Source organism: Cygnus olor, chromosome 1, assembly GCF_009769625.2.
Source record: "Cygnus olor isolate bCygOlo1 chromosome 1, bCygOlo1.pri.v2, whole genome shotgun sequence".
NCBI lineage: Eukaryota > Metazoa > Chordata > Aves > Anseriformes > Anatidae > Cygnus > Cygnus olor.
This window is the reverse complement of record NC_049169.1, coordinates 205,123,259-205,148,191: the sequence shown is the minus strand read 5'-3', so window position 1 is coordinate 205,148,191 and position 24,933 is coordinate 205,123,259. Positions and strand designations below refer to the sequence as shown.

Sequence of the window (24,933 nt, the reverse complement as noted above, 5' to 3'; positions counted from 1 at the left end):
GACTCTTTGTCAGGGCTGGGGGGACAGGACGAGGGGCACCGGCTGGAGCCTGGCCGGGGGGAGGCTTCGGGGAGGCGTTGGGAAGAAATTCTTCCCTCTGAGGGCGCTGAGGCCCTGGCCCAGGCTGCCCAGAGGAGCTGGGGGTGCCCCAGCCCTGGCAGTGCCCAGGCAGGGCACCTGGCATGGGGTTGGAATTAGATGATCTTTAAGGTCCCTTCCAACCCAACCCATGCTGTCAATTTTGTGGTTCTGTGTTTCTGTGAAGGCACTCTGCTGACAACCACACCGCCACATGAACTCCGAGGCGTTGCAACTCAAGGAAGCTTGAGGCCTCAGAATGTGTAACAGCAATCTGATTTAATGAATCGTTTGATTAATCTGGAACTATAAGTTCTTCTTTCAGCAACATAAAGCTGACTACAAGAGGGATGAAGTTACCTCTTCCTGAGAACTGTATTATTACTAGGTTGAAACTCCTTGAATTTTTAACATTCCATTTCCTGCAGAAAAATGGGTTTTAAAATGCCTTCTCCTTAGCAAAAATAAGTGAAATGATTATATTTAATTTGTCACAGTATTTGTTCTGCTCACTATTGTTACTGTGTCACAGAAGTGCTTTGCAGACGATTGAGACAACTGTTCAGATTATCCTCTCGGCTTCCCTCACCTAATCAAACAGACAGCAACAGATTTTTCTTCTGATTTTCTACAATTGCAAGTCACAAAAAAAAATCAAAGCCGAGGTCCTACAGAACTTCCAATTAAAATTTAAGTACAAGTTAGGATTACTAATAGGAGAGCCGAGGAAAACCAGCCACAGTGACATTAATAGGGTCAAACAGTTACTTGTATTTTAGCGATTTGTGGAGCAACCCTCTTGTTTCTGCCAGCTCCCCAGGCTCCTTGCAGAGTTGGAGAGACCCAAACATCAGGAGACACTTGTATAAAATGCCACGAACCACCCTGACCTGTGTTTTTTGGCTACATTTGGTCAAAGGCACTGAGGAGTTTCCTGCAACACTCATGCACGTGTAACCTCAGACAACCAGCAGCTCTACCATCTGCATTGCCACATCCCCCCACTTTGGGAAGATAAATAACTGAGTCTGAAGGGAGCACTTCAAATAATAGTACAGATATTGCTGTAAATCACCATCTTATTCCTCCACTGTATTTCATCGGCCCTTCCTTACGTACCATCTTTCTATCATATGCCAGCCACGATGTTCCTCAATCCTATTACCTGCTAACAACTGCTCCTGAATTCACTATTTCATAGCTCTCTAATTCTGCTGTCTTTTAGCCCATCTATAAATGCCTGCTTCTACAAGCTGGCAGCAATATTTTATAATTGCTGGCCCCAGCAGCCACCCATGTTAACACAAGGAAGACCAGAGTGACGAAGCCTAGCTGAATGGCGCATCTCGAGCTGTCTGAATGCTTCAAGTCTAATGAGAACAAGGAAAGTGTCATCGAAACATTTCTGGGTCCTGCCCAGTATGCTCTTGCATGAAGGAAATGTTTACTGTATTTCTTAAAGTTCGGTGGTACGAGATCACAAACCCACACACGATCCCACCGCTGAGCCTCCTGCAGCCCAGGTCTATGTGGAAGCACAGGACAAGGCAGCTCCTGTTGAAAATCGCTGAGAAATGGGGGTGCAGATCAGCTCTGGAAATAGATAGGTCTGTAGATCAGACCCTCCGGCAACCCCCTGCATGGGATAGGACTCAAGTTAAAGTATAAAACAAAACAACAACAACAAAAAAGTGTGCTTATAAGACATTTTAAATAGCACTTCTTAACCTGAATTTTTATTTTCATACTCCTCATTCATTTTATACTCAGCCCACAGAGTAAATACAGATAAGCAATCCCGAAATGTGTTCTAGCTGGTCTTAAATACAGCCTCCTTTCTTCAAGACTCATCTCAGAGCTGCAAGACTGGCAAAGATCTGTTCAAATTTTAGAGAACTTTGGTCCTTAGGCAATCCACTTTCTTACCATGTAAATCAATCACAGTATTTGGATGAATCCCTTTGCCAAAAGGATCCCTGGGAATACCAGGAGGCAGCTACTTTTACTATTTTCTCATTCCATGCAGTATCTCAAGACTGGATGTGTGGCTATTAAGTCAAATTCACTCACAGAGCACTCCAAATAAAGAATAATCTCCCACATACTCATTTCTGCATGTCCGCAGGAGCAGGTCTAAGGTTTCGTGGATGTCCTAGAGCTTACGAACCCGTCCCTTTGTTTCCCTTGTCTGAATAAACATTTGATAAAGGAAAGATGAAGAGAAATGTTAATCCTGAATTTGTATCTCAAGACATGCAGGGGTGAAAGAGAGCAAAAGACAGATCTGGTGAGATTTTCTTACTAGGTTATAAGAAAAATAATCCAAAGATACTAATCAGGGGAATTGTCTCTCCTCTTATCTAAACAGCTACTTTAATGCAAAGTCAAGAAATAATTGGCCTTCCAGGAAGACTTAGGTTTGCTTGGAAAGAGAGAGAGAGGCCAGCCCAGCTGAAAAAAAACAGCCACCAGTGAACAAGGGGGACAGCTTCAGAACCGTACAGAAACTGGGGACAAATCACGGAAGAGAGTGGATGGCCCCAGAGATTCCTCCAGCAATTTCCTACTCAAAATAGGTCTGAACAGAAAAGCTGGCAGCATGAGCCCTCACCTCACCGCTGGTGACGGTGACAATCCTTGTAGTCCAAGGCAAGCTGTTCAACCTGCACAAGTCTTTCCATCTGTGCAATAGGTTAATAATATTTACCTATGCACGTCGTTGGGATTAAAACATGATTATTTTTAAAGTACTTTGAAGATGAATCATGCTATGTGGTTGCTAAATATTATTATTGCTAAAAATGTGACACATTGTTTGAGTTAAAGAAAATGGTATATCTTTATCTTAAGAAGCTTGTCAGTGCATAATGAACTGAAATTGTGATTGCTTAATATAGTTACTGCAATTTCTAGTCTGAATGTTCTGTATTTATTGTTTGCATTGCACTGACGTGTATTAAATTAACAAGATTATACTGTATGATTGCTCTCCCCTTGAGACCCTTAGGAAATGAGGCTATCCTAGTGAGCACAGTGTTTAAATAAATATTATTTTATGTATTATTTTATAAGTGTGGACTGTAGTGTTTCTGCATCTTGGGACGTGTTTTTAATGTTATCTAATTTCGCATTATATTTAAAGGAAACTTCATTGCTTTGAACATTAACAACAAGAGAGCACAATATATATAAAAAGGACTGCGGGAAGCAATCCTGCAACGAGGGCTGCAGGCACCAATTGTTCTGTTTGATCTTTCCTTCCCTGCATGTCTAGTCTCTGCTGCACCACTCCTACCTTATAAGCAGGTAATATGCGGTGGGGAAAACAACGTTCTCACTCACTTGTGCGTTCACAAAAGCATTTTGTGTTCTTTTGGTATCTCTGAAAAAAGCACAGGTTAGAAACCCATCGCTGGTCCAGCTTTAGGCAAAAACAGTGTCTGATTGTGCACACCCCTTGGCATGTCATGCTTGTTAGCAGGCTGGGGGGAACACTTGCCTTTTCTGTCATGTTTGTGGCCTCCAACCCATGGTTTGGGGGATATCACAGTCCACCAGCGATGCCCAACGGCCTGGCAGCACTGCAGAAGTGGCACAAACACACTGACGGCAGCCACGGCTCCCTGAAAACAGGCAGCGCTGTTTAGGCACAGCCAGGGCTCAGCTGGAGTCGAGCGCTCAATTTCTTGGCTGAAACAACAGCCTGTTACCGTCTCCCCGAATTTGTGGGATCCTTATTCAAAGCGTCGGCAGTTTCCATGCATCTTCTGGGGTATATTCTGCCGCTTTTTGCTTTTGTTGAATAGAGACCACTCAGCCCCATGCCCCCAGATGAGCCCCACATACGCTCCGCTCAAAGCAAAGGTTACAGGGGCTGCTCCTCACAATATCAACAGAGAAGCCTCGCACCTCCGCTCGCCTGTGAACTCAGAAGCATGTTTTGCTCTTGTTTTAGAAGCTTTTAAGGCCGCAAATAAATCCAGACCACCCCGACCCGGCTCCCACCGCACAAGCCATTCATTTAGAGTAAATTCAGCTGTCATTTAGAGCTGAAATAGATTGGACAAAGAAGCAGCAATCAAGCCATTTCCATGTGAGGCAGGTAATTACAGAATCTGTTAAATTATAGTGATTAGGCGCTGCTAAGGAGAAGCCCCAAGAAATCTCAAGCAACTTTTGAAGGGGGAAAAAAGTTTAATTAAACAGCTGCAGGCCTCTTGCAATTGATGTGATTTTTTCCTTCCCCCATCCCCTTCTAAAAAGCAAGCAGGTTAACAAGAAACAAAAGGCAGATAAGGGAGTGTAAGTGGATCAAGGAGAGCCTTGGGAAATCTTCAAAGAATAGGTCTGAATGTGGCATTAAATGGTTCATTTGGTGGTAAGTGATTAAACGGGAGAGGACTTCCTTTATCATGGAAATTGGTCCTCTCTGCTGTTGGACCTATGCTAATGATCTGAAACGCAGAGAAAAGGATGACTGTGGTATACTGGTTTATAATGCACTGCTTCACGTTGGGCTAGCAGGAATATTTGCATGAACACCATCCCGCAAGGCATCTGAGCGGCAATGGATTGTTGTTTGGCAGGAATTACGCTCATTGGTGTCAAAAGTTCACAACCTAGCGAATGCTGGCAGGCTGCACACCACCTTAGAGCAAAACGGGCCATTTTTAGTCACAACGCCGCAAAAAACAAAGCCCCTTCATGGGATTTTATTTTACGGAGAAATCTCCACTTCCAAGTCTAATTAAAATTAGCTGTGCGAGGGAAAAAAACTCCACTGCAATCACTGGGGGAATTGCCAACCTGTATTTATAGAATTTAAATCCTTTAGAGCCCTAATTTATATTTTACAGTGTGAGCTATATCAACAGTGATATTCCATGGAATTAGGAGAAGGAAGGCCCGCTCGCTCAGCACAGCAGCTAAGAGTTTCGGAGTGATTGGAGGTCCCAATTTCAATTCCTTTCCTAATTTTCTTGCCACTGGGAGTGATTTTAATTTAAGCTCTCACCGTGCTACTTCAAATGACTTCTTGATAGATTCATGCAAAATCTGTGAAGGAGGGCTGAAACACCTTTAAAATCACATTGACATAATACCAGAAATACTTGAAACTTTCAAGCGGAGAAAAGGCAGCTTCGCGTAGATGGATGACCAGAATCTTGGATGGAACAAAAAGTAGCAACACATTCGAGCCCTTAAAAAGCCGGAAAGTATCATTAAAAGGTCATCCCTTTCTGCCTCGGCTTCCTAGACGCCAGTGGAAGAATAACAAATGGTTATGGTTTCATTTTACAGTGTAGCAAGGAGGATTTGAGAATCCGCAGGGCCTCATCTGCTGTTTCTTAAGCAAACATCTAATGTAATTTTAAATTTCACTTCATCATCCTGATAGCTTCAAGCAAGCCTCTCCTGTGTGCTAACCTTCCCTCTCCACGGCACAGTCACTGCTACGGAACTGACAGCAACAGCTCCCTCTAAATTATCGGCTCCCCCATGGCTGTGATTTGTGACACACGGTACGCTTGTCGGGACGGAGCTCCTCATTCTTTTTCATTTGCTGGTAAGCGGTGCTTTGTGCTTCGCCCGTACAAAGCGCCGAAGCCAGTTCGTGTCACAGTGTTAAATTATAAGGCTTAATGGGGTGCAGGGCCAAGTTTATAAAGATATTTAGGTGTGTGAAAGGGCGGGAGATAAATGATGAGGTTCATACTTTCCATAGTATATGAGATGTGTTTTCTAGAAAGCCCTAGGCCCAAGTTAGGCTTCATTTTCTAAAGTGCTCCATGCATTTCAGAGTTTAGGTACTCGCAAAAGTTAGTGACTTAGACTCGTACATCACTCTGGCACTTCTGAAAAGCATAGGTGCTCGAGAGAGTCCAGAGAAGGGCGACGAGGCTGATGAGGGGTCTGGAGAACAAGTCTTACAAGGAGCGGCTGAGGGAGCTGGGCTTGTTCAGCCTGGAGAAGAGGAGGCTCAGGGGCGACCTTATCGCTCTCTACAGGTACCTTAAAGGAGGCTGTAGCGAGGTGGGGGTTGGTCTGTTCTCCCACGTGCCTGGTGACAGGACGAGGGGGAATGGGCTAAAGTTGTGCCAGGGGAGGTTTAGGTTGGATATTAGGAAGAACTTCTTTACTGAAAGGGTTGTTAGGCATTGGAATGGGCTGCCCAGGGAAGTGGTTGAGTCGCCATCCCTGGAGGTCTTTAAGAGACGTTTAGATGTTGAACTTAGTGATATGGTTTAGTGGAGGACTTGGTAGTGTTAGGTCAGAGGTTGGACTCGGTGACCTTGGAGGTCCCTTCCAACCTAGACGATTCTGTGATTCTGTGATACCTTTAGCAAAAGGTGTAAAAGCATTGGTGCCAGTGACGTACCTCTCGCTAAGTGCCAGGACAGGGAGGCCGCTTGCCTGCCAGGCACTTCTTATAAATCCCCTGGGAATCCTGCTGAATGTTTATGTGTGTCAATAAATCTCCCCTAGTTGTCTCATGTCCTTTAAAAGCAACAGGACAACTCAGACAAGGCAACGGTGTGAGTACTCCGCACGAGGTTCAAGGCTGCAGGCACCAAGAGTCACCCTTGGTGCCACAGGAGGTCTCAGGGTGAGCTTCCCTGGACGCCGAGCTGGAGAAGTAAAGGCACAACGAGGACAGCCCTTCTCTGGTACTGGCATCCCCATCGTGAAAAGAATAAATAAATACCTCTCAGTCTGGCTGGGACTTCCAGTCCTTTACAGCCCCAACGAACTGGCTGGAAGCCTTCTCCCTCCTTGACACCATTAATCAGAACTCGGTCCGTGACTGATGCCCGTTGTTTGAGCACAGAAATCTTGCCTCTACACTAAATGCTACTAAAGAAGAGGGAATACAGTTCTGAACGCGGAATATGAGAAGTTAAGGCTCATCTATCCAGGAAAACTCTTTGCTCACCACATGGCATTTGCATACCAGCAGGCCACACTCATTATTTCTTCAGCAAATGAAGATTTGCAGTCTCTCCACAGGCTGGAGAGGACATAGTCTGGAGACGATAAAGGGGAAAAACAACAACAACAACAATCGGCCCCTGGTCTTTTGCTGGGTTATCTGATACCTAAGTGTCAGCCTTCAAGCAGCAAACACAGAGGTGGAGAAAACTCCCCCGAGATGAGTTGTGGTCTAAAATTGCAGCATGATGTTTGCTCAGAAGTGACAAGCGAGGTCCCAGGCTCCTTGCTGTTACCCTGGCGCTCATTGCAACTGGTAACGTAAGGGAACGTGCCTGGCAAAGCCATGCTGTGCTTAGGAAGCACCATTCAGTCATCACAGGTCCCCCTTTGCTTACAGGAGAGAGGAGAGGACTGTGGGGACAGACAAATGACTACTGAAAATAATCGTCCTGTTTTTTATGGAATAGCTGGCTCCAGTTCTGGGGGTGGAGAGGGGAAGAATCTCTAAATTAAATTCACATGCTCCGCTCCGGTTCATTCACACGGTTATATAAGCTGCCCACTGGCAGAAACCAGGGCACTTGTAAATTAAGAAGACGAAATCATGCCATCTCAGTACAAATATGATGAAGACTAGTTATGGGAAAGGTAAATAAATCATCCAGCGGATAACACGGCAGGCAGGACTTCAACCAAACCCTCGTGGTATTTCACTTCTGGTTCCATTGCAGTTTCCAGTCATTTAACAACAAGGCTTGGCCATGTTGTCCTACACAAAGGGGAATGAAAACACAATGTAATGAGTAACTTCTTAATTCCATGGTCTATCTGATGCAATCCTCTCCCCAGCAGTGAGAAGTCTGTTGACTTTTACAAGGCGTGGATGGACGGAGACAAAGGTAGAGCCGTAAGTGCCCTAACTCATTGAGGGAAGCCTCTTCCTTCTCCGATTACCCGAACTTTGGGCCTCGTCCATTCTCAGCGAAAACAGAAATTTTGCTTTTGGCTTAAACGAGAGCAGTGCCAGCCCCTCCAGGACAGCACGCCCCGACAGGCTTTGACACAGCCACGCACACCTCTCAGGCGACCTGTGCACAGATGGCTGGGTGTCCTGGGCTAAGCACAGCCCTCGGAGCGCTGTCCAAATCCTCATCATTTCCTAGCCAGACGGTTCAAACACCTCATTTTCCTCACGAGCTATGAAATCAAGCCAAAAAAAGAATCAGAGAATAGGAGCTATGCCTAAATACCGAGCGCTATTTCCCACATAGTGTTGGTAGGTTTTAGCTTACCCCTTTAACTGGAAGCATTCGGGGCATAGAGTGTGTAAACACACACACCCCAAACACAGCCAGCGTGAAGATAAGTGGGAGCCTATTACGGGGAATTTGAGATTCACTAACTCAGCTCCATATGACCGCTGCAGGATATGCACTACAGGCTGATCTCAGTGTTTGTCACTTGTCAAAAAAAATGAGAACAAAGAGCCAATTAGCTGTGGTTTGTTTTCTTTTATTTTGCTGGAAATAAAAGCTGAGCTATGATACAAAGAGAATTCCTGGTGTGTGCATGAGCAGGGAGAGGGGGGAAAAAAAACAATAAACAAACATTTTAACAAAAACTCAAATCATTGGACTTGCAAAACAAGGACAGCTGGGATGCATAATCAGGAGCATTAGGAAGATTTTATTTCATACAACAGAAACTTTCCTATCCTGGCATTTGCTCTCTCAATACACAGCACAACCACAAACTTCTGCTGCAGGTCTGCAACGATTGTAAAGGCGACCAGAGAGTGCGAGAGTTTCCAGTCTACGCCAAAGGGAGTGACTGGAAGACAGTGGCCAGGTGGTGTTCAACCATTAAGATAACTCTGCTTTGTATCTGGGTAGATTTGATGATCTTCGACTGTTCTGTGACAATTTAATGGACTGCTCCTCCCCACCCTGCTCTCCAGCAGGTAAAGAGACCCTGGAGACACGCGGCTTGTACTTGAGTGCCTCAGCGGTGATGCACACTGCAGCTGCCTAAATCCACGAAACAACACTGCACAGACTCATAGTCTTATGGTACGAAAGGACTACCTGATCTTCTACACTGATCTCCTGGGGAATCCAGCCCTTGGTATTTCATTCTGCTGAACAATAAACGAAAAGTTTCAAATACAAATTGATTATTAAAAAAAAAAAAAAAAAAAAGACTAACAGATTACAAAGGCACGGAAGATCTGGAAAGGTTGGAATAAAATTACTGAAATTAGAATGCAACTAGGACAGGCGAATCGGTACCCATGTATTACAAAGATGACATGAGATCGTTAAGGAACCCCAAGGAAGCAGTTGAGATTTTGGTTTCACAGCGTGATTAAAGAGAAAACCTGACGCTGTCCTGGACACAGAACCCCAGAACGTCCCGAGGCCGAGGGCACCCCAGGGATCGCTGAGCCCTGACCCGTAAACAAGCCGAGGGTTTGCGAAGCACCAGCACCAACCGTAGCAAGATCAGAGAGCATCCCTTGGGGTTTCCATATATATAGCAAAACACGGCTAGTGTGTTAGGGCAACCCGATGTAACTCTAAAAACACACAACTGGTGCTGCTTGCAGGGGAGGAGGTAGCACAGAAGTTGCTGAACTCTACAGACAAAGAAAGCGATTAGCAAATTAATTTTCATCCCAGTCTGGAATCTAGCAATAATAACAAATATGGTTTTGTATTAATATTTTATTTTAAGGAATTGGCCAGTAACTAGTACTATAACCACGACTTTTCCCATTCCTACCGATAGTGATGGGACTGTTCTATGACTGACAACTGCAGTGAGTCTTTTAATTTGTTTTTTAAGCTCTGTATCAAGGGAGGGAAACCTGCTTGTTTTCCTGCTACCACAGCTCTTTGTCTTTTGGTGTGCTGCTCATGAACTACTGGAGCTCAGTATGTTTAAATAATAAAATAATGCAAACCAAGAGAGTGACTCTGAACAAACACAGATTAAAGTTCTTTACCTAGAGCCGTGCTTAGGTCACTCCTAAGGGAGCCCGAAGGGAGCCACTTGTGTGCAGAGGGGAAAACAGACTTCGTGCTTACGGACAGCTCCCGTTCACACTGCTGCCTTTTAAACAGCAATGGGAATCAAGCAAGGCTGATTTCTAAGAAAAAAAAAAAAAGTCCAAATTTGCTTTCGAGCACAAACAGAGATAATTAAAGCACTTGCTCTAACAGGAACCTGCGTTAGAAAACAACTTTGCACTTTTGAGGACGCACACTGTGTTTCTTCTTACGCCAATTTATTTTAATTAATCCGAAAAACACTTGTTTGAGGTATTAGCGATGCCAGCACTTAGCCTGTCATTTCGCCTCCCCTCTAAATGCCCAGAATGGCAATTCCAAGGCAGAGCACACTTGGCGCAAGGAAGAACAAGGAAGAACAAGCCAGTCTGCACCCAAGTGCCAGTCCTGCAGTACAGAGGGGAGATGAAGACCTCCTAAGGTATTTAAAGGTAAAAAGGGATGAGATGGTGGCTTATTCTCCTTTCTCACTTCCCTATCCATCTCCTGCTTCTGCCATCGATCCTACATTTTGCAATATCTGTGTAAGCAGCTGCTCCTCTCCAACAGCATCTGCAAAATGGAAATGGAAAACACCTCTTGGTGTGCTTCATTCAGAGCATCAGACTGATCCTTCCCCTCCCCAGCTGCTGCCCCTTGCCTCGTCTACCCACCCCAAAAGAGCTGGGCACAGCCTTGCCACAAAGAGGTGGGCCCCCCAGGCCGTGTGATTGACTTACATACTTCTGAAGTTTAAAGAAGCAATTAACTACACTGACATTTAAATACTTTCATTATTAGAAATATGATTCAAATGCGTTTTAATAACATATTTTGGCTTTTCTTTATAGCTCTGCATTTCAAATGCTTGCAGCTGGATCACATTTAAATCTGTTTTCCAGAATACAGAAGGCTAGAAACTTTCATTTTATTCTTCTTTTAGTAGGCTGGAAATTATTGGGTAATTGAAAAATGCCAGGGGCTGGCACAACAATATAAGCACCAACCGTGCCTGGAGTTAGCAAAACCAAAGGCAGGCTCTGCACTGCCACACACAGAAAAAAAAAAATGCTGCTAATATCACTGGCAGTATCCCTTAACTGGGATTATTTGTCTTACCAGAAGCTCTAACAAGGAAGACAAAGCTGCCTTGATAGTTGCATGGCAGCTAGTGAGGGCGAGGTGGATGTTCCCTGAGGATGAGTGAGGCATGGGGGGGGGGGGGGGGTGACAGGCAGCAACCTGGGTCTGGCTGTGGTTGTTGGGTGGTGCCAGCCTCTCTTAGAGCAGCTCCCTTGAAAACAGACCTGAAAACACCTGAGCTTGCGTTGTTTGGCTCACCTTGAGCTCCTGCAAAGGTCGGAGAACTCAGGCCCCAGGTCACAGCTTCAGGTGCTGTTCCACCCAGTGCTCTACCCGCACCTGAAAAGCTCTGATTTTGGGGCTGCCGGAGCCACCACACACTGCTGTGACCGTGCTGACAGTGCCCAGTGGGTCTGGTGTATTACAAACATCATCGGGAAGGGGAATTTATGATAGAGAGGAAATTACTGTATTTTAGCAGAAGGAAAAAAATGCATGTGCTAAAACTAATCAAGAACAAGCTTTGCTTTTAATCACACCCCAGCAAGGACCAGGCAGAGAAGTGTAACCAAGGGGAAAAACTTGCCCCTAACATTTCACGCTCTTTCACAATCACCTTTGTTTTGCTCCCTTCGATTTTTAACCTTCTCTCTCACCACCAGCACTAAAAGCTGCTTTTCTCCCCCTTTTTTTGCTGGAAGAACAAACAAACAGTTGCCATTTCAGTCAAAGCAATGTTATTCTTCGGCTGGCTGGCACTGGTTTCAGCTCGCAGGGCGGTCAGTTCCTTTGGCTCCCGTCCAGCAGGCTGAATAAACCGTTCTGGCAGTGAGTGCAACTTTGTTTGGGCTCAGGAATCAGTGGCTCAGACCTGTTTCCAACCTGAGCGCTTCCAATTTACAGCACTCCAACACCCCAGGAAGTACACCAGGCCAAAGTTAAACTGAAATGTATGTGAAACAAAGCTTTCTTCAGTGCTCTTCGGCCTTTTTCTGCCCTCTTCCTCCTCCTCTCTTTCATGTTTGCAGGCTGGAATTTAATGTTCTTTTTCTGCCAGAAGTTTGGCTTCTGCAGCAAGTGCTCCATCCAGGTGAGCCGCTTCCTCCCAAAAGCACAGCAGTGGCAGAAACCACAGACAGATCCTTATAATCTTTTCCCTTTTTCTCACCTCCCACCTTTTATATGGAACACTCCGAGGCTCGGGCAGAATTTTCCTGAAATTACAAGACTCCTGTTTTTACAGGCGTGCAGTCACCCCGTGAGGGGCTTGGGGCTCTTACAGCGCAAAATGAGAAACACGAGGAAACTCGTAACACAAGAGGAACTGCGGTTCAGTAAGTGCAAAGGCCAGCAGGACGGATTAAAGCTGTGGGACTGGGCATGCCAGGCCCTCCTTGTGCAGAGTAGCACCAGCAGCACAACCCCACTTCACTAGGGTAAGGACTGGGTGAGGAGGACTGGATGTGAGGGCAACGTTGGAGAAATTGTATTGAGCGCTTTGCCTCGGGGTTTGGGTTATTGTTTCCTCTTTTCTCCCCTCATTTTTCACACCGTTAGAAATTCCACCTTAGACACTGGAGTCCAAACAAGCAGGCATTGTTCCCTGTGGAAACCCACCGGCGCTGCGGCTGGAGCCGCAGGGACACTCGAGCCGGGCCAGCAGAAAGCACTCGGGTGTTCGCCGAGGGAATGCCCGAGTGCCAGATGAAGTGCAAACCTAATCAGTACCTCCTGCTTCTGCCGCACAGGTGTGTTTGGGGTTATCTTTCTGCCATGCAAGTCGCTTACGCCAGTCTCTAAAGTTCCTTTCTCTTTCTTCGCTTCCTCAGTCTGTCTGAAATAAGCTTTCTCTGGCTACTGTGCTGAAAAACTTCCAAGGAAATCCATGCTGTAAAATACAGTACTTTATCATCGCCTCTTGCACACATTAATTTCGTACAACTTCAATCACTGTAGCATGCAAACATCCTTAGCAGCTGAGCAGATCAAACTTTTCCATATTCTAAAAGGACCTCAAAAATTACCCCCTCCCAGTGCACTACACAGAACAATTTGGAAAACAAAATTAAACGAAAGCTTTAAGCCCACCTCTAAATCCTGCACGTAAATATTACGCTAAGCCAAGGTGGAGACAAACAGGAAAAAAAGATGCAAGTGCCCCGAGAAACGTTTGAAGTTGCCAGATAAAAGTTAGCACATACAAACTCCCATTTAGAAGCAGAAGTAATTTGAAGAGGTTCTACTTAATGGATGGCACGGCGAATATGGGTTCTGGTTTCCAACAAAAGTGACATGCAGTAAAATATTTAGGCAATCTTTTGAGGACTACGTAGCATTTCATAAATTAAAGGGCTTTACTCAGCTTTCCAGATGACAGCAACCAACTCACAGTTCAGTCAGAGGAGAACTGTTTGTGTTTTACCCCAAGATGGATTGGAGGAACTTCTGGCATGGACTGACACTGATATAAACTGCTCAAGAGTTTTTATGGAGAAGAAATGGAAGACAAGTCGAACTGTTTTAAACAGAAGCAACCACAACACAAGCCTAAATTCCCTGCTCAGATCTTCATGGGACTAAAAACCAGGCCCTGATTTTCAGATAGGAAGTTAAGATGCCTTGGTAAAATTCTCAGCTTCGTTTGAAAGCCATTTATTTGAAAACCATTTCATGAGCAAATGGGATATTTCATGCAGATCTAGACAGACATGGCGTGTGGATGTCTAACTCTGTATTTTTGTGGTTTAATACGAATTCCATGCGTGGGCACGGAGGTCTTCTGTAAACTGGGGAAAACTCCTGATCATACCGAATCATTTTTGGCAGGTGATATCAGGGCTAGGAAATGGCTCGCAGACTGTTAGAAATCAATTGCACCGAAGCGCTCAATTGAGTTAAGTGTCTCCGTGTAGCTTTTGGGAAAGAACATCGTGTAGTGGTTGTTACAGAAACGGGAGAATAGGGGGAGATGAATCCCACCGTGATGGTATCACAGAATGCCTGGGTGACCTCGGGCTAGTCACTTGTAACCTCTGTAAAATGGAGATAATCACACTTATCTGATTCGAGGAGGTACCAGGAGACCTACTTGTTCCTAATTGCTTAGAGATATATACAGGGAAGGCGCAATGCAACTGCTTCTGCTATTAAAATCAGTTAGATGGGTTAGGTTTCCGGAAATATCTACTGGTGACACAATGGATTTTCCCCATCTGTGTAAAAGTGTCAAGTGCCGCTATTATTTTGACCTTGCTGATGAAGGAAGGATGGGTGGTCTGGGAGAGCGGAGCACATTTTGGCTGGAAGCTATTACCCTTTGAGACGACCTCTTGTTTCAAGTTTCATTGGTGTATCAGAAAAGTTACAGGCAGCAACAGTAAGGACTTCTTTAACTCATTCGATAAAACCCCTTCAGTCTGCTTTGTCCCCTCTGCCTCACTGCTCCTCGGCACCAATCCTAATATTTTTCCTAATCAAACATATGTTAATGGCAGGAAGCAATGTCACTCTCCTCTGTCTTTACCTGACCTTTCTTTCTTCGGTACCGGTTGCACACGTGAAGTTATACCAACCTCAGCTGTCCCATACTATTAGGGAGGTGCAGATAAAGCGAATGCAATACATTCAGCAAAATTACCTGCAAAAAATGATGGCAATTTAAGAGGAGGAGTGAACTTAAAAACAAGATGCCTGAATGAGGAACTCTATGGCTTGAGGTAGGATGGAGATCCTTGCGAGAGTTTCATGCAGCTGGTCACGTTTAGGGAGAAAAATTGTCTTAAGGTGATTTGGGCAGAGTGGTGTAAGCTGACTATCACGGAAAAGAGTTGTGTTATATTAAAACACAGCACAAGCAACCATCAAGTGGCAGTCGTTTTAGTGTTGAAACAAGACCCTGCAGAGTTTTTAGAAAATCCACACGTGGCCAGGCAGGGTGAGGCAAGAAAGGGGGCGCTGTGCAAGCATCGGTTTTAACGCTACACTTAACCTGGAGCGATCCGTGATGATTTTCCTTTCACTGTGTTTCCACACCAGAAATCCCCACACAGAACCCAGGTAGCTCCACCTCAAGTGTCCATTTACTACGACGTGTTCTCATTTTGCCAGCTCGCTGTATGAGCCAGGCTGAACCACCGTCATTTATCTCAGCAGCCATCCCCTACCCAGACGTGCTTCAGCACCCGACCGGAGAAATGCATGAACCTTTACGCCACGCTCCTCCTGAAATGCTGTGTCCTATCACATCGCCACGATACTGCTACTGCCGCTAGATTTATGGCTATAACTAAATCATCCCATCATACCATTTCTGTGCTGTGCTTCTTCCATTACCACCTAATGTATCAAAAGCATCGATTTTACACTCGTGAGCTTTCCCGCTGACGCGCTCCAAGGTCTTGCGGCACTTTATTATATCCCAAGCCCACTCCCAATGCTGTCATGCTAATGAGGCATGTGTCGCTACCTTAATTTTGCTGAAGCAGGTCACAGAGCTCGAATCTCCCCTCACGTGGGAGAACGTGGAGTCCAATTCCTGAGCTGCCACGGCTGGCTGACTTTGAATAGTGCATATGATGACACTGACTCTCCTACTGCTGGCCTGGCCACCGTAACACCTCTTCCCCCAAATGCTGGAAAGAAATATGGCCACTTACGGTTTCAGAATGGTTTTCCTGTCTGCAGCACGTTGTACTTATCGAACGCCTATCATCCCGTGTCCAAAATGCTGAAATGACAACCTGCTTAACCTCAGTAATTCTTAAAGGCAGATTTTTGTCTCTACAATCCAGGTCTTATTTAGACAGAAAGAAAATGAAACACTCTCAGATTAAGAGACTGAAGTGGTGGGACATCTAGAAGTATCTTGCAAACCTACAGAAACTTCACATGGCAGAAAAAAGCTCAGATCATCCAGAAAGGAGCGATATATCTGCACAGAACAGGGAACAATTGCCCATCACTTTCTGCCCAGCCAAGGTATCTTGAGTTAGGCCAGGCAGCAATGCCAGAAAGAGAGCAACAGGAGCAATTTTTAGGCTATGCAGAAAGGCACCCCAAACCCTCTCGCTGTATTTTGCAGGAGTCGATTTCCAAGCCATGCTGATGTCCTAAGAAGTGAAAGATTAGGAACAATTAGGAAGCAATTAACGAGGGCCAGTCCTGCCCTGTTACTTTGGCCGCTTGCCAGTGGGACCGCTTGCTGCTTGAACCACTTCGGTCGCTCTGGGCTCCAGTAGCTCAGGTTCCTGGAGCCACTCGTCTTTCCACCCACTGCTGCTTTGAGTGAATGGTCGTGTATTTTCATGCTACTCTGACGTGCCAACATTAATTGATCTCTTGTAAGCAGCAATGCGATAGAGTAAATGTGTGCATTTTATTAGCTTCCGTCATGCAATCGTATGATTTGAGCCATTTTGCCTTTTTGCTGCATTTTATCTGCTTTATATGGGATGGGCTTTAATTAGTAGGCTTTCTGTAATAGGCTGAATTATTACACAAGAAGACCAAAAAGATCTGTTAGGTCTTCCCTGTTAAAAGCCAGGCCAAACCCTCGAGACACATCGCCGCCAGGACACCTACACCTGGTGGCATCGCTCCCCCAGCCGGCCCCACTGGGGACGGACCAGCAGAGCAGAGTGGGAGCGCGCCACCCCATTTCCATTTCCACCCAAGGATCTCAGAGGATGTTTTCTGAGGCTGTAAGAGGTGAACCATGGTCGCAATCCCCCTTTTATTCGTGGCAGTCAGGTGGCAGCCTCTTGGGCACAAACTGGGAAGAGCCACCGGTCTTCTGCTTGCTGCAAAGCAGCCAGGTTGTGGCGGTAGATTTTGGGGTGAGGCCATTCATGCCTGTAAAACCCCGAACAGCTAATCCCCACCTGTATGTGGGGCTTTGCCTCAATTCCCGTGGTGGTTAACTCCCACCACGCAAACAGCTTTTAACCCTCCCAGTTCTGGAGTTCTCCAAACTGCCAGCAAAACGAATTCTTAGGTGGGACGTGTACGCTTGTAGTCCTCAAAGGCTTAACCCAATTGACTCTTAAGGAACTGTGACAGTCTTTCATATAAATCCCTCCGAGATCAAAGGCTTCTTCTGTGCCATAACTGTCGATCACATCAGCTTTACTACCAAGCGTGGGCACCGGGGGCTTGGTCCTGCTGTTAGACATGCGCTTAGGGATTGCCCTTTCTTGAACCGAACAACCCTACTGCTTCGCACCCAGGTGCACACGGGAAGCGACTTCAAAGGACACCCATGGTTCATCCACACGCAGCAGGGAGCTGCACTACCCCCCCATGTCATGTTCCAAATATCTTCTTTTTTCTTTTCTTTTTTTTTTTTTTTAGAAAACTTACACACAAGGCAGTTTTTCCACAGAACTTCTGTCTCAAACATTTTAACCTGATCCTTTCCCTTCTACTCAGAGCTTCCACCCGGAATACCTACAGCTACCACAGCTTTATTCCAGGAATTTGCTGGGGTCACACGACGGTTTGAAAGCCGTGGTTGAGATGAATAGCGTGTTACAATAAACAGTGAATAATGCAAAGCGCAGAAAGGATGGAGGAGGAAGCGGGCGGGACATCTTCTGAGGCTACGCAGTTATTGCATGTTTAGTTTGAAAGAAGGCACGGGTCAGAACGAGACTTCTGGCATCTTCCTCCTCGCAAATTAATCGCTGGTTCACAGTGGCCAGCAGACTTCAGCTTATAAATAAAGTTCAAAGCCCCCAGGTCCTCATTTTAAAAGAGAGACATATGGCTTGAGAACAGCTAACGGAACAAGCTTCCCCAAAGTTTGTGCTCGTTCCCAACTGAGGGATCCATTTCACAGTAACAACAGCAGGCAGCCCGGGCGCACGAGCGTCCGCCTTCCTTCCTGAATTTTATAACGCTTTGCACTTCCACGCCGGCTTTCATCTGGCGAGTGGAAAAAGTTCTGATGAGCATCAGCCACGGCTTTCAAAGCACAGAAGACACAGAGCCCTGCTGGAATTGGGAGCGCACACAGACTCCCACAACAACCTCACCGCAAAGGCTTCAGGTCCCAGGTGACGCGTACCCAGAAGTAACGAGTTTGGAGCCGTGCACCCTAAAATCTGAAAGGATTTAGGCAAAAGGTTAGCCCTGACTCTGAAAACTGATGTCTGCGAGGATGGAGACGTGGATCCCTTCCCTCCTCATTCAACTTAGTGTAAGCCATGGCAGCTCTGTTAGTATCAACAGATTTGGAGAGATGAGGGAACAGTTTAGAAGAATAGTGAGGCCAACAGCTTGCAATATCCTCCGTTTACAATGGAGAAAAGCGAGGTTAAGTTCTTTAGCTGAGGAGCCCGTGGCAGAAACCAGAAGGCTGAACGCCGAGTACTCATTCCGGTCTCTGGACAACTCTGCCTTCAATGTTTTGTTCTTCTAAAGCTGCCCAGAAGCATTTTTTCTGCACAGGATCTGCTCCTCTGGGGGCTTTGTTTCATGTTAGTCACAAATCTCTCAGTATAACCTTAGGTAGACCAAAACACTGGCAGTCCTGCAGTGAAAAAAGCATCTAATGGGCCATAAATTAATGTTTCATTTCCTTTAATAGTGTAATGATTAATTCCTTCTTCAGAGCAAGATTTTGTTGCACATTTGATGGTTACACTATAAAGAAAGGAACGGGGTTTTTTAACATCGGAAAGGATCAAAGCCAGAAAGCTGCGATTTTTGTTTGCGCTCTTGTAGCTTGACTCTTCAAACAGATTTTTCTCCCCAGTTTTGTAAGGAAAAAGGTAAAAAGAAAAAAAAAATCTGTCTCAGATGAGACCTTGCACAGCTTGTCAAGTTTCAACCCACAGTGAATTTTTACTGCAGATATAAACCTCTGAAAGTAAGGGTTTCTAATGGAAATGCTGACATAACCTTAACTATACCAACGCTGCTGTAACGCTCAGGTTACCAGGAATATTTCTGCTGCCAATTCAGTTTAACAAGTCTGAATGCATATAATTTGTTCCAGTTGTCTTTCCTCGGAGTGGGGCTCCTTTGTGCACACTTTTCAATGTGTCTTGCATTAAAAGCAAGAAAAAAAAAAACCCTACTCCTATGTAAATTCATATACACACTGATACGGTTTTATCACAGCTAAAAAGCTATAAATCTGCTTTAACTGATTCAGTGTGTTCCCTACTGGCCTGGAAAGGTGACTCATTTCATTGCTGCCCTTCGCTGAATGTGACAATCATAACTTTGCTTTGTTCTCTTTGGGATATTTATTCTTTGCAAAAAAAAAAAAATGTCTTTCTTGCGTATTCAGATTATCCACTCTTGACCAAACCTCCCCCTGTTTGAGCCCAGAGGATTTCAGCGGGGTCAGGATTTGACCCGCGTTATGCTAGGAATCTGACCCAAATGCCTCCCACCGATAATCAGTGGTACGAATCTGGTCCTACGGCAAATGATTTGCTTCTCACCTTTGGCTCATCCTGAAGGTAAAGAGCTGCCAGGTTAAACAAACACCCTCAGGATGCAAAGAGAAGTCATGGGGCAAGAGCCCAGGCGAGGGCAAGGCGCTCGTGGAGCTCCGTGTCCTCTGAAAGATCTGCAGCTCACAGGCTGAAGTCCTTCTGATCTTTCCACCTGGCAGCAAGAGTGAAATGGAAGGAACAAAAACTCAACAGGACGGCTCCGACGCACGGTGAATAGGAGCAGGAATAATTCATGATCTGATCCTCCTCCCAGCTGCCCAGCACAATGTCTTCCTTGATCTTCCAGGGTCTAACAGGCAATGGCTGACGTTTGGGAATTCAAACCCTGAACTCTGTTGTCAGCTCTGCCATGGAGATACATTTGGAAGAAGGATTTGCGTGATATTTTTCAAATATCTCAGGGAATTTGGGGATGCCTTTAGCAAAGTCAGTGGGAAATTCAGGCTGATGACAAGCCCAGATGACCAGATTCATCCCAATGAACTTCTCGGGCTCCTACGGACTCCTAGGCAGCCACAAATCTCTCCACGATGGGTGGAAAAAGAGATGTCTCCTAAGGATGGTTCAGCCCCGGATGGCCTGAGATGCCTCTTACTAAACAGAAAGCTTATGATTAATATGTTTATTAGTGCTTAGTTATCTGATTAAAATTAAAAGGCACATATTTAGGTCACGGTGTCTCAGGCTGAACTCTGAATGTTTACTGTTCCCAAATTAGAGGATAAATTCAGTGAAAAGATATGATAAACAGGTTTTCAAATGTCTTTTTTCCAAGCCCCTCTCCTACCACCTTTTTTTTCCATCACCATTCTCCCCAAAATGTTCTTTTTTTTTCTGAATATTTTAAAACTTGCTAAACTAAACATCTTTTTGAACTATTCTTCTTATGATGCTTCTCTTGAACTTCTGAAATGTTTGGAGGGGGTCTTAAAGAAATTTGGGTAGGAAACACAATTCAAAGATGATTTTTAGTTTCTTAAATATTTGGAAAATGATTGGTTATATCTTCCTATTCCTCGGTTTCCCTTCTGTAATTATGAATTACCATAACGAGTAACACTGGCTGCTAATGGGCTCTGCAAATCTGTGATAAAGGATGCAGAGATTAATTGCTGTTCTTACTTAGCATGCTTACTCGAGTAGTAAATAAAGAAGCATCAGAAAGCAGCGCTCAAGGACGAGACACAGCCAGAGAACGGACCATCCATCCACAAACCTTTGTGGGGAAAAAAAACCGCTCGGCTAAAAGAAAATTGAATTTAATTGGGATTTGTTATTAATTATTAGATGAAGAAAATATCAATTATTAAGATTAAATTATCACAGGTTCTTTTGCTCTCCTCAGTCAGATCCTTGAAAATTCTCCACTTCTAAGCAGCCTTACATGATACCATTCTTTCTTCCAAACGCTTTAATATGCTGTGTCTTTGGGGCTCCCTGCTGCAGTCTGATTTCTCTGCGGCTGTCTTGTCCATCCCAGCGCTGTGAGCACCTAACCCTGCGGCACGATTGGCCTGCACTTATTAACTGTGCAGCCCCAAAAGCATCAAGGGTACTAAAGAAATAAACATTGAGCACATGCATCAGTTCTCTGGGGCAGAAACTGCCCTGTATTTCTGTAGGATTACCTCCTTTTAGAAGCCAAAGGAATTCAGCCATAGCAGCAGTAGCAGCAGATAACCTGGTCAGTCAGGCACTGTAAAGTGCCAGGAATCCACAATTTCTATCAAACTTATCTGTTTGAGAGAACATGAGTAAGGCCATAGTAGTCCTCAACAGTGTTTTTGGGAAGGATTTGTCTCATAAATCTGGGCCAAATCATTTAATAAAAAGGTGGAAAGTTCTTTCAGAAGGACGGGAACGGGAGGTAAATTAGAAATGATGATTGTCTTCAACAGCTCAAGGCTGATCATTAAAGATAAAAAAAATCCTAAGCAGAAAACAGTACACAGCTTACAAATCAGAAGGTCTAGGCTGGGTCAGTTCAGTAAGAAATGGGTAGAAAGATCATGGGGAAACCTCCTGCTTCAATCCAGCACTCTGAACAAAGACAAACTGGAGAAGCTCTGCTCGTGCAGACCCCATAAGTAGAAGCAGCATGTTGTGGGTTTGGTTTTTTGTCTTCTGGAGGACAAACTGATCCTGATTGGGTCTATTTTCCACTGAAATCAGGGATCCTATGACATTCACACTCATCTCCTATGATCTGAACCAGGAACATTTATGTGTGTACCATTTCCTTCCTCTCCATTAACAAGGCAAATTTAGGGACATGGTTTAGTGGGTGATATTGGTGGCTGGGGGATGGTCGGACCAGATGATGTGGGAGGTCTTTTCCAACCTTAATTCCTGCTATCTCCTTGCTTCTGCTAGAATTAAATAAAATCCACGCCTAGCCTCTGAGATTCCATACACGAATATTAAGATGTCCCAAACAAGAGGTGATTTGGGATTTTCTGGCTCCCAGCTGTGGAGATCGTTGCAAATGCCTACGCCCAGCCTCCCTGCCTGCCTGGTACGAGTGACTCAGAGAAACACAGCAGACCCCCCAGAATGACAAAAGCACGCTTCGCATCGAATGGCTGCTCACTGATGCAAGAGCTGGAAGAGGCCATGCACCTCGGCTCTGACTGCGAGGAGGCACGGTCAGCGGTCTCGAAGGAATTTAGATGTCAGCTTTCCATAGATGTCATCCATTTTTCAAAATCTGTTCTTCGTCACTCTGCACATCATCTCTCCATGGGGATAGTCGCCACGTCCCTACCTCAGAGGTGTGCTGAGCAGCAATCTACCCACTAACATCCCCGGGGCTGCAGCTGTGGATGCTGCAGGACGTGGACAGCAGTGGCCAGGCTGATGTGCTCTTCCTGAACACCATTCCCTAAAGACACTGGGGTTTTAGGGATTAGTTTTCATCTTATTTACTGGTTCAAATGGAGAAGAGCTGCTGTTTCCCAGCCAATCATCACCCTTTAGATCCATCTCCTTGGCTGGAGTTTGACCATTCCCAGCCAGTCAGCATCCTCCAGGAACCCCACTGCGCTGTTTCTCCTCCCAGTGCCGCTGTTGGAGGCTACATGGACTGATGTTCTGACCCTAAAGGGCAACTTTTTACTTTCTTAGAAACAATCAGCGTAAGGATTGGATGTCTTCTGTCATCAGTCATACACAAACATACCCAGACACCAGTATACACATAGAGTGGGTTGATAAAAAACCTTAAAAACTAATTAGCAAATTTGAATGTCCACCAAGATACCCTAAGGCAGCCTACTTTTCAGATAGTGAATCCCCAAATCAGGCTTTTCATTCGAAGGTTTCTGAAATGAAATATCCTGAAATGGAGATGTTCACATTCTAGTTATTTTGCATAACTTCAGGTAAAAAAACAACAACAACAAAATATTCTGGAGCAGATATAAATAAAAACAAAAGCAAAAAGATACAAGTCTGAAAAGGTTGGTTTTTTTTCTTTCTTATATTTAAGTACCTGTTGATAGTATAATAAGAATTGGGGATTTTTCGTGTTCTAAATGACTTTTACTTTTCCCTTAAAAGTACAAACAAGGCTTGTAATCCATCCAATACAAAATTAAAAGACCTAAAAGATGCCTGTGTTTTTATATACTGATTAGATTGTTCCATCCTTTATCTGAATGTTTACTTGGACATTTTCCTGGAAGCACAGAAATAATGTTACGGACATTATTACCTTTCTGGAATGAAAGGAACTTAGATAAAGAATAGCCTACTGTATCTTCAAAAAGTAGCATGTTTCTTATGTTCCATGTGCATTATATTTGCAATTTACATGGGGATTTGTAATAGCGGTGCTGCTCCCTGGGTGTTACTTACTTTGGATGGACTTCTCTAAGGCTGAGTTTACACAGCTGTGGAAGGAAAACCTACCCACAATCAATTAAAAAGTGCAACACAAATCCTTTGGACAGCATTCTCAGGCTGTCCTGCTGTTGAGACAGCTACTATTCTCCTAGAATGAGTGCTCTAACTGTATTAAACTTAGTCCTAAACAAAATAAGCTTTCCCTAATTTTCACCATTTAAGGAACATAAAGACCTGCCTTTATCATTTAAAGTTTAAGCTGACTAAGCCTCAGAGAAACAGAACGTTAAGGAACTAAAGCAATTAAATCTATTTACAGAGGTCAGAAGAGTATCTATCAGGCTTTAGACATGATGGGCTTGTATGGTCTGTGCTTCTCATTCCTGTGAACTCTCAGATTATGGGCTGACAGGTGGCATAAGAAGTCATCTTTGTTTTCCTCCCAATAGCTGCGCGATGCTGAGCTGATCCTACCACGTCACCAGTGTGCTGGCATTACCTTCACTTCTGATTATTGAACAAGTAAAACAACCACGCAAATGAGACCCCAGACACCCTGTCTTTGTGTGGGACATATTTATTACCAACCCGCTGAATCCCACACAAAAAGAAGCCTCAGGGAAAGTAGTATGTCTACAAGCCGATGCAAAAAGCACTGAGGAAAAAAAGGAGGAGGATAAATAAGCAGGCAGCTGAAAAGCCTGAACTCCAACTAACTCACCAGCACATCAATAATACAATACTGTCGTCAACCCACCACGGACTCCGAACAATGCTTTTTCTGTTGTTCAGCTAATTAGTAAAAGAAGAGATTAAGGTCTTTAATTTCACTTGCTTTCTTTTTCTCCCCTCCTTTCACCTGGAGGGCACGCGTGTATGTGTACATATATATTCCCTAAATGAACAAAGAGAAAGAACATACGTTGTGATGTTGAAAGCATGAGTGTGGGTTTGACTTTATTTCCAACAAGAGTGTCATCTACATGATTTCAGATTTAAATGTGCTGCAACTGCAAGGAGTCAGATGTGTGTGTGTGTGTGTGTGTGTTGCACGGTGGGAGGGGAGGGGGGAAGCTGAATAGAGGATATGAATTTTAAGCAGTTTCCTGAATGAATACGACACTGTATTTCCCCCTGCTCTCCTTAGGATGACAATTCAGAGGAGATAACCTTCTCCTTTGAAAAGCCTTGAAGGGAAAGTTTGTTTTTACCATAACAAATGCAACAAAAGAAAAGAAGAGGGAAGCTGGGAAAGGGGTGGTGATGAGGGGGGACAAATTAAATGTCAAACTTTCTCTCCTTACTTGGAGATAACAGCATAGTAGGAAACCTTCTTAGAAGCTTAACATAAATGGAGTTAAGCTGTTGCCAGCTGCAGTAAACCTCTCTCTCACCTTTCTTTCTCTCTTTCAAGATATCTTTGAATGCCTTCTCCTTCATCATAAATCAAACCTGTGAGTAATTATCACTCAAGCGGGATGGCA

At 44.7% G+C, this 24,933-nt stretch overlaps 1 protein-coding gene across 12 annotated transcripts in view; it reads right to left on the bottom strand.

Moving 5' to 3' along the window:
* TENM4 (teneurin transmembrane protein 4) overlaps nt 1–24,933 on the bottom strand; it is an 879,437-nt gene that overhangs the window by 231,322 nt on the left and 623,182 nt on the right. The window lies entirely within an intron of this gene.